This window comes from Leucoraja erinacea, chromosome 1, assembly GCF_028641065.1.
Source record: "Leucoraja erinacea ecotype New England chromosome 1, Leri_hhj_1, whole genome shotgun sequence".
Lineage (NCBI taxonomy): Eukaryota > Metazoa > Chordata > Chondrichthyes > Rajiformes > Rajidae > Leucoraja > Leucoraja erinaceus.
This window is the reverse complement of record NC_073377.1, coordinates 139,454,306-139,459,820: the sequence shown is the minus strand read 5'-3', so window position 1 is coordinate 139,459,820 and position 5,515 is coordinate 139,454,306.

Sequence of the window (5,515 nt, the reverse complement as noted above, 5' to 3'; positions counted from 1 at the left end):
ACGCGGGCCCCTCTTTGTTCTCGGCGGTGCTTCCAGCACCTACGCCTCCGACCCCTTGTGAGGATCTAAATTTGTGGGAAAAGTGGGACAAACTAATGACAGGTGGAAATTAACTTGGACATGTGCATGTCCTTGGATGACATATACAGGGCCCGATGCTTGCGCCGGGCCACAAATATCAAGCAGGACACATCCCACCCTGCCAACCACCTTCTTACTCTGCTACCCTCTCGGAGGCGATTCAGGACTCTGAAGGCTTGCACCGGTAAACTAAAAAATAGTTTCTACCCATGTGCGATAAAATAGCTAAATTCCAACAGAGAACACTGGGGAAGCAAAATGTAATTCCAAGAAATGCCGCCAAATTCTTTTAAATTCTTTTAAAATACCTATTTATTATTTTATTAATGTATACATATGTGTTAATGGTTGTCGTGTTTGTATATTTTTTTTTTTTTTTTTTTTTAACCGGAGGAGATGTAATGGAATTTCGTTGGACAGTATTGTGCAATGACAATAAACGTATTCATCCATTCATTCATCCATTCATTCATTCAAAGTGTTGCATTTTGTGAAGTTGAACCAGGACAGGACTTACGCAGTAAATGGTAGGACCTTGGAGAAGGCTTAATTTAGTTTAGAGATGCAGCGTGACAACACCCCTTCAGCCCAGAGTCGAATTGGTAGTAAAGAAGGCAAACGCAATGCTAGCATTTATTTCAAGAGGGTTAGAATCCAAACACAGGGATGTTATGCAGAGTCTCTATAAGGCGCTGGTCAGGCCACATTTAGAGTATAGTGAGCAATTCTGGGCACCATATCTGAGGAAGGATGCGCTGGCTCTGGAGAGGGTCCAGTGGAGGTTTACTAGAATGATCCCAGGGATGACTGGGTTAACTTATGATGAGCTTTTGACGGCACTGGGCCTGTACTCGCTGGAGTTTAGAAGAATGAGGGAAGACCTCATTGAAACATACCGAATAATGAAAAGGTTCGATAGAGTGGATGCGGAGAGGATGTTTCCAATAATGGGAGCGTATAGGACTAGAGGTTATAGTCTCAGAATTAAAGGAAGCAGATGAAAAGGAATTTCTTTAGTTAGAGGTATGTGATTCTGTGGAATTCTTTGCCACAGAAGGCCAAGTCAATCGATATTTTCAAGGCAGAGATAGATTCTTGATTAGTGCGGTTGTCAGGGGTTATGGGGAGAAGGCAGGAGGATGGGGTTAGGAGGGAGAGGTAGATCATCCATGATTGAATGGCTGAGTAGATTTGATGGGCCGAATGGCCTAATAACCAAAATCCGTTATAAGTGGTCTATTAAAACGAGGGTTTACCAGATATCACAAACAACAGAAGGTTCAGCACAAATCCCTGCAGAATCACACTGGTCACATAGCTCCTGCCTGAATAACAAACTTCCTGTTGTTTTATGAATTATTGAGTTTAGTGTCCACATGACCAAGTCACCATGGATCCCACGCACCGCAATCTTTGGCATAATTCCATCATGCGGCAGGTTAACGGTGATGGGGAATTATTTAAAGGGACCCTAGAGACAACTTCGTCACACAGAGTGGTGGATATGAGGAACAAGCTACAGAGGAAGGAGTAGAGGTGAGTAGCATTAAAATACATGTCAGACAATTAAACAGGTACATGGTCATGAGGCCATAAGTGATAGGAGTAGAATAAGGCCATTCAGCCTTTTCCAGTCTACTCCACCATTCAATCATGACCATTCTATCTCTCCCTCCTAAACCCATTCTCCTGCCTTCGCCCCATAACCCGTGACACCCAATCTAATCGCGAATTTATCTATTTCTGCCTTTTAAACATCCACTGACTTGGCCTCCACAGCCTTCTGTGGCAAAGGAATTCCACAGATTCACCACCCTCTGACGAAAGAAATTCCTCCTCATCTCCTTCCCAAAGGAACATCCTTTAATTCAGAGGCTGACCAATGGATGGGAAATGTTTATAGAGGTATGTGCCAGATGGAGGTAAGTGGGACTGACAGCACATGTTGGTTGGCATGGGCGAGTTGTACCAAAGAGCCTGTGTCTGTGCTGTATGATTCTATGACTCTATAAAGTGTAGCCAGTGGTAGCTCCTGGCAGACAGCTCAGAGCATTTGGAGCTGTGGACCAATGCTCCAGAGCTTCTGGCATGCAGAGAATGTAGGCAATTAATGGCAATACCATTATCCCAACCAAGCTCATCTCCAAAATCATGGAGTCAGCACTACCCTCTGCAAGTGGTTCCTCGACTTCCTTACCAATAGGCCACAATCAGTGAGGATAAGGGTCAAATCATTCTCTGTGATAATCCTCAACACTGGTGCCCCGTAAGGATGCGTTCTCAGCCCCCGACTGGACTCCTTATATGCTCATGACGGTGCAGCCAAATACCAATCCAACTCAATTTACAAGTTCGCAGACCAGATACACGGATATCAAATAACGATGAGAAGGAGGAAAGGAAGGAGATTGAGAACCTCATAACCTGGTGCCAAGACAACAATCTCTCCCTCGATGTCAGCAAGACAAAGGAGATTGTGTTTGACTTGAGGAAGCAAAGCAGTACACACACCCTGGCATACCTTGATGGCACCAAAGTAGAGTTGGTCGAAAGATTCAAGTTCCAAGGAATAAATATCACCAGCAATTTGTCCCGGACAGCCATATCGAAGTTATGGGCCAGAAAGCACACCAATGCCTATACTTCCTCAGAAGGTTTAGGAGGTTCTGCATGGCTCCACCAACTCTCCGCACACACTAACTTGTGTGCATTTTATTGGTGTGCATCACAGCCTGGTTTGGGAACAGCTCCACACACGACCACAAGTAATTACACAGAGTTGAGGACGTAGAATCCAGGCCATCACATAAACCAATCTCCTTCCTATTGACTCCATCTACACACCATGCTGCCTCGGCAAGGCCAGCAGCATAATCAAGGACCAGTCTCACCTCAGTCATTCCCTCTTCTCGGGCCAGAGGTAGTGAAGTGTGAAAACGCATAGCTCCAGATTCATGTATTTTGTGTTTTTATGACTGTTGGCAAATCAATTTCCCTCCTGGGATGAATAGAAACATAGAAAATAGGTGCAGGAGTAGGTCATTCGGCCCTTCGAGCCTGCACCGCCATTCAATATGATCATGGCTGATCATCCAACTCAGTATCTCGTACCTGCCTTCTCTCCATACCCTCTGATCCCCTTAGCCACAAGGGCCACATCTAACTCCCTCTTAAATATAGCCAATGAACTGGCCTCGACTACCCTCTGTGGCAGAGAGTTCCAGAGATTCACCACTCTCTGTGTGAAAAATATTCTTCTCATCTCGGTTTTAAAGGATTTCCCCCTTATCCTTAAGCTGTGACCCCGTGTCTTGGACTTCCCTAACATCGGGAGCAATCTTCCTGCATCTAGCCTGTCCAACCCCTTAAGAATTTTGTAAGTTTCTATGAGATCCCCTCTCAATCTCCTAAATTCTAGAGAGTATAAACCAAGTCTATCCAGTCTTTCTTCATAAGACAGTCCTGACATCCCAGGAATCAGTCTGGTGAACCTTCTCTGCACTCCCTCTATGGCAATAATGTCCTTCCTCAGATTTGGAGACCAAAACTGTACGCAATACTCCAGGTCTCACCAAGACCCTGTACAACAGCAGTAGAACCTCCCTGCTCCTATACTCAAATCCTTTTGCTATGAAAGTTAACATACCATTCGCTTTCTTCACTGCATGCTGCACCTGCATGCCTACTTTCAATGACTGGTGTACCATGACACCCAGGTCTCGCTGCATCTCCCCTTTTCCTAGTCGGCCACCATTTAGATAATAGTCTGCTTTCCTGTTTTTGCCACCAAAATGGATAACCTCACATTTATCCACATTGTACTGCATCTGCCAAACATTTGCCCACTCACCCAGCCTATCCAAGTCACCTTGCAGTCTCCTATCATCCTCCTCACAGCTAACACTGCCCCCCAGCTTAGTGCCATCCGCAAACTTGGAGATATTGCCTTCAGTTCCCTCATCCAGATCATTAATATATATTGTAAATAGCTGGGGTCCCAGCACTGAGCCTTGCGGTACCCCACTAGTCACTGCCTGCCATTGTGCAAAGGACCCGTTTACTCCTACTCTTTGCTTCCTGTTTGTCAGCCAGTTCTCTATCCACATCAATACTGAACCCCCAATGCCGTGTGCTTTAAGTTTGTATATTAATCTCTTATGTGGGACCTTGTCGAAAGCCTTCTGGAAGTCCAGATACACCACATCCACATCCACTGGTTCTCCCCTATCCACGCTACTAGTTACATCCTCGAAAAATTCTATAAGATTCGTCAGACATGATTTACCTTTTGTAAATCCATGCTGACTTTGTCCAATGATTTCACCAATTTCCAAATGTGCTGCTATCCCATCTTTAATAACTGACTCTAGCAGTTACTCCATCCCCACTACCGATGTTAGACTAACTGGTCTGTAATTCCCCATTTTCTCTCTCCCTCCCTTCTTAAAAAGTGGGGTTACGTTTGCTACCCGCCAATCCTCAGGAACTACTCCAGAATCTAAAGAGTTTTGAAAGATTATTACTAATGCATCCACTATTTCTGGAGCGACTTCCTTAAGTACTCTGGGATGCAGCCTATCTGGCCTGGGGATTTATCGGCCTTTAATCCATTCAATTTACCCAACACCACTTCCCGGCTAACCTGGATTTCACTCAATTCCTCCAACTCCTTTGACCCGCGGGCCCCTGCTGTTTCCGGCAGATTATTTATGTCTTCCTTAGTGAAGACGGAACCAAAGTAGTTATTCAATTGGTCCGCCATATCCTTGTTACCCATGATCAACTCACCTGTTTCTGACTGCAAGGGACCTACATTTGTTTTAACTAGTCTCTTTCTTTTCACATATCTATAAAAACCTTTGCAGTCAGTTTTTATGTTCCCTGCCAGTTTTCTTTCATAATCTATTTTTCCTTTCCTAATTAAGCCCTTTGTCCTCCTCTGCTGGTCTCTGAATTTCTCCTAGTCCTCCAGTATGCTGCTTTTTCTGGCTAATTTGTACGCATCATCCTTCGCTTTGATACTATCCCTGATTTCCCTTGTTATCCTTCCCTTGATACTACCTTCCCTGATTTATTATTTTGCCAAACTGGGATGAACAATTTTTGTAGTTCATCCATGCAGTCTTTAAATGTCTTCCATTGCATATCCACCGTCAACCCTTTTAGAATTAATTGCCAGTCAATCTTGGCCTATTCACGTCTCATACCCTCAAAGTTACCTTTCTTTAAGTTCAGAACCATTGTTTCTGAATTAACAATGTCACTCTCCATCCTAATGAAGAACTCAACCATATTATGGTCACTTTTGCCCAAGGGGGCACGTACAACAAGACTGCTAACTAACCCTTCCTCATTACTCAATACCCAGTCTAAAATAGCCTGCTCTCTCGTTGGTTCCTCTGCATGTTGATTTAGATAACTATCCCGCATACAT